At 39.9% G+C, this 12,916-nt stretch overlaps 1 protein-coding gene and 1 long non-coding RNA gene across 4 annotated transcripts in view; one reads left to right on the forward strand and one right to left on the reverse strand.

The window, feature by feature from the left end:
• Positions 1–12,916, forward strand: part of LOC106085358 (amyloid beta A4 precursor protein-binding family B member 1-interacting protein) — an 89,997-nt gene that overhangs the window by 13,785 nt on the left and 63,296 nt on the right. The gene's annotated exons all lie outside the window — the stretch shown is intronic.
• Positions 6,204–8,999, reverse strand: LOC106085373 (uncharacterized). Of its 2 annotated transcripts, XR_001220934.2 has the most exons (5): positions 8,458–8,999; positions 8,310–8,381; positions 8,024–8,239; positions 7,531–7,660; positions 6,204–7,458 (listed from the first exon to the last, which is right to left on the reverse strand). It is a non-coding gene; the product is annotated as an uncharacterized LOC106085373 (long non-coding RNA). The 2 variants fall into 2 exon arrangements; XR_001220932.2 differs by having other exon boundaries at positions 6,204–7,660.

Below are 12,916 nucleotides of genomic sequence, written 5' to 3' on the forward strand. Positions count from 1 at the left end.
CGAAACAAAAGGCTTGATGCAGAATTTCGGAAAAATCGAATATCCGTTTATATGGCAGCTATATCAAGTTATGAATCGACTTCTACCATACTTAACACAGTTGTTGGAAGTCGCAACAAAACACCTCATACATGCTCCGTCTAGAGGCTAAAGAAATCAAAATCCAAAATTGTTTTATGTGGCGGCTATATGAAAAAATGGACCGATGTTTTTTTATGTTTTTTTATATTGAATTTGACAGTATTCCGTATGAAGAGCTGAACAGAACACTCAGTAATTCATTATACCCTGGTTATTCACCTCCTTCGATAGTTGCAGTATGACCCCATTCAAGGATAGGAGTCCGAATTAACACTGCCTTTCATTATACCACTATCCATATCTACTGGGGTTAACTCCCGTCTTCGCTCCCACAGACGTCGGAGCCACAGCGGCTTACGGCTTCTTGCTTCCGTCTTCCTCTTGCTGTAAAGGTATGGTTGCAGTATAACCCCATTCAGAGAGGGGAGTCCGAATTCCGTTCTTACTATATACAGCATTTCATTATACCAATGCTCCCATATGTTAGCACTAATCTTATGATGACTGTTTACATCTTTTTGAGCTAACTTTTCAATTCTTAACGAGCCTTAAGACTTTTTCGCTCCTTAGACCTAGGCCTAGACAGTAAAACGATAGCAGACGCAAGGCCGTCAGTCATATTGTGGATAACTTTTTCCACTTTGAGGGTAAAACCACTAGGACTTCCCTTCAAGCCCTCGGTATGTTAAAAAATTTCAGGCTAATCTTAAAAATCTCTTAGCCACAGTACAATAAACCCAAGAGATTTTTGCCAGGACAATTAAGGTCGTTTATGCTTGCAGATGTTATTGTGAATTAATTAACTGTTATTGGGGATTAATGTAAGTGGCAACTCTGAATTAAGACTTTTGACAGTTGCATCGCAACATCGCAAGCTTTGGTTCAATTTCCTTGATAGCAAAATGTGTTTGATATTACTATGGAATATGTTGCATATATGAAAATCCGTCATTAATAAATGTTTACCCTTTAGATGTTGTCTGTTATGTGTCTCACAAATTTCCCCTCATGTTGAATGATTGCCCAGTGGGAAATCCCTCTGCAACAAATTCATGTAATATTTTTACTCCACCCTGGGAGCACAAGGGAGTTGCGTGTTGTGTACCATTATGAATTAGCACTATAGTAAGAGAGAGAGAGAGATAGATAGAGTAGACTGTGGTCTAACGCATCATTGTTGTTTGAGTCTTTTTTTTAGGTAAATGTTTGTGCAATCGATCATTTGCTGGAAATGGGCCAATGCCCATGTCATAGAAGAATCGTACATTCTCTCCCCCAAAAACTGAGACTCCGCTATCTGGATCACGATTCCATTGTTCTGGGAAGTAGAAAAACGTTTTTGTTTTTCGTTTTCATTTGTTTTTGTGGCATGACAACATGTTCATTTCCCAATAGTAAGCAGTCTTGTTAAAGTGTTATCGTAAACTCAGATATTAAAAAATTACAAAAAAGAAAAAAAAATGATTGTGGCACTATGATTTTTCATAGGAAATAATTCAATCAAACTTGAATACCGTCACCATCAACATGGCATCATGCCATGCAAGAATGAATGCACTATCGTCAATTACATCCAAAACAAAATTTCTGTAATCGCTGTTCGTTTGGATGAATGAGAGGCAGTTTATTCTCCGCATGCTGCATTGAATTGGATTGCGCATAAATAATCTCGTAACGATTTGTAAGCTGTAAAATAAATGAAATTTTCTACTGTGCATCGCCTAGCATATACCCACCATTCATTGAGTTTCTCCTACTCTTTGTTCCACATTTGTGTGGTGACCAACAACTCGACGTGGTGGCGATGATAATGTTAAGTCGAGACCAGCACACAACTGGTACGTGCTGCAAGCGCATAAAACTCCTCAGCAACAACAAAAAGATTTTAACCAACTTGCGCAGGCGACAAACGGCCTAAAAAATTGTTTTAATGAACATGGGAAATGTGGGGGTAAGAGGTGAGTTGCCGTTTCACTCCAGAAACTAGAGATGATAAAGCTATTCTTGTGGTACCATTCTAGATACTTATTGCAACTGATCGAAATTGGCAACTACATATTATTGTCAAAGAAAAGTTGTCAAACTTATGATATGTTTATGTAAGAAGGAGGATAGTATAGCGTTCGGTATTATAACGGGACACATAGGACTACCAGCTCATTTATTTTAAATAGTTGCTGCAGGTGATAGCGTGTGAAGGGCATGTAGGGAAGATAATGAGACGTTGCAAGTTTCTTACGTCATTGCCCGGCTTTCGCGGCTAACAGACTCCGGCGCTTACTTGCGGACACATCACCAGACTTGAACCAACACGGAATTGTTGAACATTCCACTAAGGAACAGGGGCAAACTTCTCACATATCAATGAGTGCAGTCCGATTAAAATTTTAGCTCAATGATAAGGGGCCTCCTTATTATAGCCGAGTCCGAACGACGTGCCGCAGTGCGACACCTCTTTGGAGAGAAGTTTTACATGGCATAGTACCTCAGAAATGTTGCCAGCAGTAGGAGGGGAAAACCACCGCTGACAATTTTTCTGATGGTCTCGCCAGGATTCGAACGCAGGCGTTCATGCTAACCTCTGCGCTACGGTGGCCCCAATTGGAATTGCTGACTTAGATTCTCTTTTTTCGAGGTATATGTCAATAGTGGCATGGGGCGGATTAATATCTGCACCCTCTTTTCAACCTTACCAAACCTAACATGTAATAGATTGAATGGGTAGCATACCTTCAAGGCGATTTTATTATTTGGTCGATTTTTGGACTAGCGAGAATAAACTAAAATGGTGTGAATACCTAGAAAACCCTCCCGCAAGCTCGTATGTGCCTTCACCGAATCTAAAAGCGCTCTCCGTCGGAACCATCCAGTCACGTTCACAAATCCCAGGGGTACGTTCGCAAGACCACGCAGATCGCAAAAGAATCGCCCCCCAGAAAGGAGAGCTAGCGTCCCTGCAGACCCGGTCATGAACAGAGCAGGGGCTTGATAATTTCCTCCTCATCCTCATCAAGACAACTCCTGCAGAAGTCATTTGCATGCTCGACGCCATGCAGACTATTATATAGTGTCCGATTATGACTCCTGTCAAGGTGCTCAGCAACCTCTAATCGAAGGCCAGTAACTTTTTCGTCCTCCTCCAGTCGATGACAGGCCGAAGCGCTTTATTGGCCCAGGGGTACGTTCGAAAGACCACGCAAATCGCAAAAAAAGCGCCCCCCAAAAAGGAGAGCTTGCGTCCCTGCAGACCCGGTCATGAACAGAACAGGTGCTTGATAGTCTCCTCCTCATCCTCATCAAGATAAACCGATTTCGGATCTTGACTTCTTGAGTCGCTAGAGGGTGCAATAGCTATCCAATTTGGCTGTAATTTTGCATGAACTGTTTTGGCTTGACCATCAACAACTGCGATAAGTGTGGTCCTGAATAGCATAGCAATTCTTGTCCATTGTCCTTTGTTTGTCTTTTAAGAGATATCGGTCAAAGAAATTGACAAATACGATCCATGGTGGAGAGTATACAATAAGATAAACCCCCTGTCACTCCACGGGGTTTAGTGGGACCTCGAAACCGCTTCCGCACAACTCCACCTTCTTTGGTCGGAAAATTAGGACTCCACAAGATAATGGGTAACATGATAGTTAGCAGCAACAGATTTTAACATAAACAAGTAGAAGCGTGCTAAGTTCGGCCGAGCCGAATCTTATATACCCTCCACCATGGATCGTATTTGTCAAGTTCTTTGGCCGATATCTCTTTAAAGACAAACATAAGTCATTGTGCGGCATTTGCATGCGCGCCGCCATGCGGACTATCACATAATGTCCGATTATGACTCCTGTCAAGGTGCTCAGCGACCTCTAATCGAAGGCCAGTAACTTCTTCATCCTCCTCCAGTCGATGACAGGCCAAAGCGTTTTAGCGGCCCGACAACAATCCGCCCAGTCTCATCTCGCCACCGACCACGCTTTGACCATCTCATTTACTAAGTTCAGTAGCTTAACAAACGGCACATAGGCATGACCGGACTGAAAGACCGTGTATTCGTCCGGTATTCTCGGAGACATAACGATATTGGGTGCGTTGGAGTAAACCTCCAATCCAGTTCTGACTCCATCTTCGAGCCATTACACAGATCGAGGTCTCATCTTCCTCCTGGGATGGCTGCCGAAAATTTCATCGGATTATTGGTTTATATGGGATCGGTTATGAACCGACTTATGTCATACTTGACACGGATGTTGCAGATAGAAAAAAGTCTTCACCGGTGTCTTCTCTAAATTGCGGGCAAGAAAATGTTTTCAACCGTCTCTAACTTCTCATCATCCTCACATACACTGCGGCAGTCCGCAGTTTACTGTGTACAGTGCCATCTCCGCTATTCCGATAATGGCTTGACAGTCTTCCCCATGACTATAAACGGTAGCCACTTTTGCAAATCGTCTCCAGAAACTTCAAAATCGCGAAGACTTCCGTTTTAAGGACACTGCACCTGTCAGTAAGCCTATATGACCCCCATTCCTTACTCAAAGAAGTCTCATGCCCTTTTGTCCCAATCCAACCTTGCTCCATCCTTTTATTCACAATGTCCATCAAAATGCGGGGTGCCGCTAGCCCTGTACTCCGTCCTGGAAAAGAATATGCATTCCGCCAACAAAAGAAGGATCTTCTGGTACATAGTCCGTCGCTCCGCATATACCCTGCTGCCGTCTTCCAGAGATATAATCCATCGTTTAATCCATACCATACAGGTGACATCGTATCAAATTCGCGTAAAGTCTGAGAATGTCCGAACTCCCCGATCTATCGATTTGATATTCTTGGTCCGAATCGGTCATAAATCTGACATAGTTCCAAATCTTTTGATTTCCGTATAATATTTTCTTGAAAATAGATTTGGTTACCTTACCTATCCAAAAAAAGTACCTTTTTCATGCTCAACACCACAAGGGGTACTTTATTCCATAAGAACTTTTTTTTTTATCATCTATGCCAGTCAGCCATTGGAGGCGGTCGTGCTGCATTTGTTCGAACGTCATTTGCCCATATATAAAGCAAAGTAAATGAAAGCAACAACAATGTCATTTAAATACGTGACTTTTTTTACTTTTAAAGTTTTTCCATGCATTCATTCATGCCTCTGTCCGTCCGCCCGTCTGTCCATACGTCTTTCTTCTTCAACTATCATGGCATGAACATGTTAGTATTATTATTATTATTGTCACAAAACGTTTGTAAATGAAAAGAGAGAAACAGAAGAGGGAGGAGGAGTTGAACATCGAACGAGAACAAAGTCCGAAAAACGTGCTACAACTATGTAATATCCTTTTCTTTTGTTCTTCTCCATATGTTCCGTCCATCAACTTTTGTAGTCACCTTTTTGTGTGCCGCATCTATATAGTTTTAGTCCCTGCAACACCTTCGCATGTACATTTTAATTCCATTGTCACGAAAACGTTTTGAAATGTCAGCCAGAGAGTGAAAGAGAGAGAGAAAGAGCTCGCCAACAGCTGTGGTTAATTATTGAGACAACAAACGGTTTCAAGGTTATTAGTCAAACTAGCAACGCAGTAAGGATAGCCGCACAAAAACCTACACAACACCCAACGTAAGAAGGCACAAAACATGCATTGATAATAAGGCGTGAAGATTTGAATACGGGCCACAATTGCCTTTGGGTGTTATGCTCTCCTCAGGAGACCAAATGACCGTTCACAAATAAAATCGAAGATCATTTAATGACTAAATGACCCTTGGGCAACAACTTCTTAGATCATTAAAGATTCACAGAGTGAGTGCTGCCACTAAATATAGCCTACAGCGGCACCATATAAACACCAACACCAATATCAGCTGACTAGACACATGGATGACATTTCAATACCTAAATTTGTAAGAAAATGTTTCACACTGTTTTGCAAAAGGCCATACAAAAATAGTATCCAACAGAGCTGAAGTGGAGTTTGGCAATATAACCATCAATTTTAGGTAACGGCAAAAAGAATTGAAAAAATAAAAGGTTTAGGAAGAGAAAAAAAACTGATGATAATGGAATTAAATATCATTATCAAGGTCAACTTTATTAGGCATACAACCAAAATAGTAAACTACATATGTGATAACTAAAATAGTAAACTACATACACATAGTGGAGCAAGAACAAAATAGTGTCAACTAGTTTATTTCAGATCTGTTTTTAGGATCTAACTTAGGGAGGCGGTTTTTCTCCAAACTCGGCGATCTTGCAGATGTGTCTCTCATGTAAGCGTAGACAAGCAGAACCACTGGCACTCACTCACAGAATAAAAACACTCAGCTAAGCGTTGACCAATTCCGGTTGATGGTTCCGGTGATGCACATAAGAGTCGGCGTGCAGTCTATACGACGCTTTCCACATTCTCTCTTCTTATAATTCATCTTATATTTCACACTTTTTCTTAACCTTTTCACCAGCGGTTTGTTATCACTGGGGTATCACAATGGGGTAGACTGGGCTCTAAATGAACTCACCTTTCATGGGAGGCTACCCATACAACCTAAACATGCTAGGACGAGCTGGTCTATTTGCTTTCGGCAAAGGATCCGTATTTTGAAGGAAGTTAACACTGGGCACTATTCCGGGGCACATGGACATCCCTTCTAATAATAATGGTAGACAATGCTTTTACAAGGATGCTTTGTTCATACCCTGGTCCGCAGCAAATAAGACTCTCCACCTTGCGGAGGTGTTTTTTCCAATCTCAGAGACCTTACTAATGCATTTTTTTATCAATCTTTAAAAAACAATAAAAAGACGGAAAGTTTCCTAAAGCGTTATTGGCTTTTCCTGCAAGACTATAAACACCTCTGCGCGTACGATCCAATACTTCTCCAGATATGTCCATAATTGCAGGAGCATACTTTTTAAATTCTACGTCTCCTGATTTAAGGACTTCCAATACCGACTCCTGTTGAATACTGGGTCATACAATTTCCTGTAAAATAACGCTGTTAGAGTCTAAACCCAATCAAATGGTCTGGAGCAAGCTGTCTCTTCATTTTTGAGAAGATGCAGAAAACGAAAGCTGCTGGCGTCTACTGTTTTCTATTCTGTTTTATTTTTCCCGCGTCGCTCTCAATGTTCTCTCTTTTTTGCACATTTCTCTTCAGTATTGCCTCATTTTCAGTGTTGTCAACAGTTTTAGCACCAGTCTCCCGTTTTTGTTTATTTACTTAAATTTGACTCCAGACTTCATTCTCTTATTTGGCTTTGCCGATTTGATTTTTTTAGTTTGTCTTCAAAACTCTGACTGGACTTAGACTCTGTTGAAGTATTTACTGAGTTGATCGTCAGCATATGAAGACTAAATGTTTACTTTTACCTCCTGTATTTTTTTCCTGGAAAATTATAGCGGCAACTGTTTGATTATCAGCTTCTTTTAAGAAAGTAAACAGTTTGAAATTCTTTACCGCCAAACGTTATTTAAATTGTCTGGTAACTTTGTTAGCAAACTGAGGCTCACATTGGTGACCAACAGCTGCTAATGACAAAGGCATGTTAAAATCGGTGTTTGCATCTAGTGGTGGTAGCACTTGTGATCTTCAAAGGAAAGAAAGGAAAAGAAAAAAGAGAGTTTACATTTCATTATCGAATAACAAGGATGTTTTTTAATGTTTTAAGTTCTGATCCAAAAGAATAACAAATCATTTAAATAATTTTGATTTTTCATCTTTTAATCTTGTTAAATGACTGGTAGGGAGTTGTTTTGGTAATAACAGCTTTGATTACAAATTATGGCTTTTATTCACTACTCATCTTTATCTACTTTATCTTGCGACCAGTATTGATAATAATATAGCTCTAGGTAGATACTAAAGGGCTTAAAGTTTTCAATACCACAACCTTCAGTTGATTTACTGATAAGTCTATGATTTTCTCTGACCAATGCATTCATTCATTCACCTTGAGGCCAAGTCATTGGTGTTAGGTTTCGACTTTGCGCGTTTGCATGTAGGTTTCTTCTCTGTAACAATTCCCCCAGCAAAAATTACTGATGGTGTCCCGATAAAACCCCAGCTTAGATGTTGTAACTGCAGAGACAAATTTTCATAGCGATGTACACCCACATACATATATAGGTACAAATGGTTGGGCTAGAATCAATGACACTTTTGCCACCTAAGTAAAGAGGAAGTTAAAGCTTTGAACAACAACAACAACAACTCTAAACCTAGCAATTATACATTACCAATTTCAATTTAGAGGGCGAAAGCTTGAATAGCATTTGAAAATAGTAATTCTCAGCACATACCAATCATAACTTCCGTTTTATACAAATTTACAATAATGATTGCATTTCAATAAAGTGTGCATATGTGTGTATGTTGGGTACGTACCACCTCCAACGATCAATGACCATTATAATTTCTATTGTATTTCATCATTGCCGTTGTCTTCTCCACTCACGATCGAATGACGCCAACGACGCTGCCCTATCATCCATACCACGTTTTGTGGAAACCATGATGATGGCTATTGGATATTCAGTCTCTCCCTAGTGACCATATGTCACATGTATGCATGCGTATGTGTTTTGACACTAATTTATGTAGACGCCGCCATTGCCTTGCGAACCGAGACAACAACGGTGGCTATGAATCCGTGTACGGCGACACCAGCCCAGCAATGCCAACAAAACGGCTAACGTTTTGGTCGATTTTCTACGATATGTAGGCATGTAAAAATACTGTAACGATATTTACTACGCGCCTATTATCTTTATAGTGAAAATAGTGTTGCCACAATCTTTGGTGATTTAAGACACAGATAACATTTATGGCAACTCTAAATTAAAGAATAAAAATACAAGCTGTGGATGCTGAACAAAATCGACCAGTAATTCAGCAGAAAGGATATTAAAACGACAGGCGAATCCAAATAAGATAATACCCTTTACCAATGTTGTGGTGTAGGGTATAATGATATGCCCAGGCAAATCGACAGTTTATAAGCGCACCCCCCAATTTGTTTAATTTTTTGGTAAAGGTAAAAAATTCTTAAGACTCAGTAGGTCCTCCCGGGTCCAATTTTTAGACATGTTTTTGCATATTTGTAATCTACTCGGTAATACCTTTCATTTGATATTCATATTGCTTAGGTTGGCCTCTGGGGGGCCTTTTCCCCCAAAAAGGGACTTCGGATTCGTGTTCCAGGGGTCAACCCACATCAACACACCAAATCAACCCACATCAGCGAAATCGGAGGTGCGCCCTATGAAGTGCAGTTTTGTCGATTTAAGTTATTGTCTGCTGCTGCCCATATTGGCATGCATGTCGGAATGTCTTTTTCAAATAGAAAAACACCAGTCATAGAAATAGACCACCTCCACAATTTCAGTCAAATCGAGTAATAATTGCGCCCTCCAAAGGCTTAAAAAGTCAAGCTGGGAGATCGGTTTATATGGCAGCTATGCCAGGTTATAAACCGATTTGGACCATACTTGAAACAGTTGTTGGCAGTCATACTAAAATGAAATATGCAAAATTTCAACCAAATTGGATAAGAATTGCGCCCTCTAGAAGCTCCAAAAATCTAATCGGGAGATCGGTTTATATGGTAGCTATATCAGGTTAGCTATTCAGATTTAGACCATACCTAGCACAGTTGTTGGAAGTTATTCTTCAACGACATTTGCAAAATTTTAGCCAAATCGGATAAGAATTGCGCCCTCTTGAAGCCCAAGTGGTCTAATCGTGAGATCGATTTATATGACGGCTATGTAAGGATGTGGACTGATTTAGACCATACTTGAAACAGTTGTTGAAAATCAAAATAAAACACTTCATGCAAAATTTCGCCCAAGAATTGCGCCCTCTAGAAGCACAAGAAGTCAAAACCCAAGATCGGCCCAGCTATATCCAGTTATGGACCGATTTCAACCATTCTTCGCACAATTGTTGGAAGTCATACCAGAACACTTCATGCAAAGTTTCAGCCAAATCGGATGAGAACTGTGCCCTCTAGAGGCTCATGAATTCAAATCGGAAGAGTGGTTAATATGGAGGCTATATCAGGTTATGGATAACATAACACTTCATGCTAAATTTCAGGCAAATCGGACAAGAGTTGCGCCCTCTAAAAGCTCAGGAAGTCAAGACCCATGGTCGGTTGATATGGCAGCCATATCAAAACATTGGCCAATATGGCCCATTTACAATCCCTACCGACCTACACTAATAAGAAGTATTTGTGCAAAATTTCAAGAGCCTAGCTTTTCTCCTTCGATAGTTAGCGTGCTTTCGACAGACGGGCGGAAGGCTAGACCGACTGACGACATGACGAATGTCATGACGATCAAGAATATATATACTTTATGGGGTCTTAGACGCATATTTCGAGGGGTTACAAACGGAATCACGAAATTAGTATACCCCTCATCCTATAGTGGAGGATATAAAAACTACATAACTGTATCACTGCTGAAGTTTTCACATTTCCTTTCTAAAAGCCACAGCTTTCTTATGCGATCTTCCGATCTTTGAAAGGGTTATCAATCCCTAGGAGTGGAGTTATTCTAACACAAACTCTGCTCTAAAACACAACAAAAATCGCTGCTAACAGTAATATTGCTTTTTGTAGTATTCATCTGTCCGTTCACTTGCGTAGTTCTGTTGTGATCTTTCGTCTTTAGGAGTTTCCGCGTATATAACTCCCCACTGAGCCTAGCCGAGGCTAACTTTTAGTTACTTTTTAGTTTTTAGAGCGCACAACAAGCCGATTTCTGGCTTAGGTGTATGTCAATAGTGGCATGGAGCAGATTAATATCTACACCCTCTTTTCATCTTAACATAGCCTTGCCAGGTTTGTTTGTACCATCGCCGTTCTGCGCATTTCAATCCCTTGGTGAGAAGTGAAGTTATTCTAACACTACTTTGCCCTTAAACACGACATGTGTGATTTCCACTCTCTCGGTAACTCTTTGGCGGGCTTGGGTCGTTATCCAGAGGAATTTGCCCTGGTTCCTTATTAAGTGAAACTGTACCAATTCAATTTCAATTTAATTTATTTTATTTTCTATACGTACCTATAATTTTTTGTTCTATGAGAATTTCCAAAAATTTGTTTCCAAATAACCATAATGGCAACTCTACAGTCAGCGAAACTCTTCTGGTTTGTCTGGCATTATTTTAATATTGCGCACAACTTGCACGTTTTTGGCAAGAATGAAATGCAGCCGCAGCAGAAGCTAGCAAAGCTCGCTACACTACAACTATACACACACATGTCTATACACACTCTGGCAACGCAATCATAAAGTGTACAATGACACTTTTGTTTTGTTAATGCAAGGAAGATGGTACGTTTAATACTTGCATTTCACACACACAGTGCTCTGGGGTAACCAACAGACTGCCGGTTGGTAAAGTAAAGGGTGATTTTTTTGAGGTTAGGATTTTCATGCATTAGTATTTGACAGATCACGTGGGATTTCAGACATGGTGTCAAAGAGAAAGATGCTCAGTATGCTTTGACATTTCATCATGAATAAACTTACTAACGAGCAACGCTTGCAAATCATTGAATTTTATTACCAAAATCAGTGTTCGGTTCGAAATGTGTTCAAATTTTGACAAATTTTGTTCAGCGATGAGGCTCATTTCTGGTTGAATGGCTAGGTAAATAAGCAAAATTGCCGCATTTGGAGTGAAGAGCAACCAGAAGCCGTTCAAGAACTGCCATGCATCCCGAAAAATGCACTGTTTGGTGTTGTTTGTACGCTGGTGGAATCATTGGACCGTATTTTTTCAAAGATGCTGTTGGACGCAACGTTACGGTGAATGAACACATTTCGAACCGAACACTGATTTTGGTAATAAAATTCAATGATTTGCAAGCGTTGCTCGTTAGTAAGTCTATTCATGATGAAATGTCAAAGCATACTGAGCATCTTTCTCTTTGACACCATGTCTGAAATCCCACGTGATCTTTCAAATACTAATGCATGAAAATCCTAACCTCAAAAAAATCACCCTTTATTTATACTGTATGTAGTAGGATGTAGAATATAAAGGCAAATGCGAGGGTGAGTTGTTTCGTAGTGGCATACTCATAGGACTAAAAGAATTTCAGCAAATCACTAAAGTACACAATGAATGCACTCCGCCACATTCCTTTGTTGCATATTTGTTGTTGTTTTTGTTGTTTTGTTTTTGCCCCTTTGTTAATAATGCCCAACAGCCAGATGACTGACTGTTGCTGTTGCTGTTGATCTTGATAACAACTGAAGTACTGAAGTATCGTACGTATCATGTTATTTGCTTTACTCCAGCTATTTTTCATAAGTTTCTTTTTCGTTGTATTTTCCTTCCCCCTATAGAACATGCATTTTTCATCATGCATGCACATTTTGTGTTCTCATGAGAGTGTGTGCGAGTGTGTGTATTTTTGGGGGAAGTTTTTGCGTTACGTTTGGTCGCTCTCTCTCTTTCTTTCATGTAGAAAAAGATTTAGTTCTCTTTAGTTATCGTTTCATCTCTTGTCAAAGTAATAGATAGTTGGGCAGAGATAAACAGGTACAAATAACAGGGTTACCTTAGTCAGCAAAGCTTGTGGGTTAATGTAGTCATTTAAGCATTTAAAGGTAGTCTTCAAATGTAGTTAAGCGATCAATATTAGTAGGTCGCCCGGTAGCCGAGTAGCTACTGTGGTATCACAATGGACCAGAAAAGTATAAATGGAATAAATTAGTCTTAAAACTTAAAAATTAATAATAAATAAAAGATAATTATGTAGAACGAGCAAATAGCGAATGTACTTAAATTAGGAATAAAAAAATCTATTTAAAATCAAAAACCA

The sequence above is a fragment of the Stomoxys calcitrans genome, chromosome 4 (assembly GCF_963082655.1).
Source record: "Stomoxys calcitrans chromosome 4, idStoCalc2.1, whole genome shotgun sequence".
NCBI classification, from domain to species: domain Eukaryota; kingdom Metazoa; phylum Arthropoda; class Insecta; order Diptera; family Muscidae; genus Stomoxys; species Stomoxys calcitrans.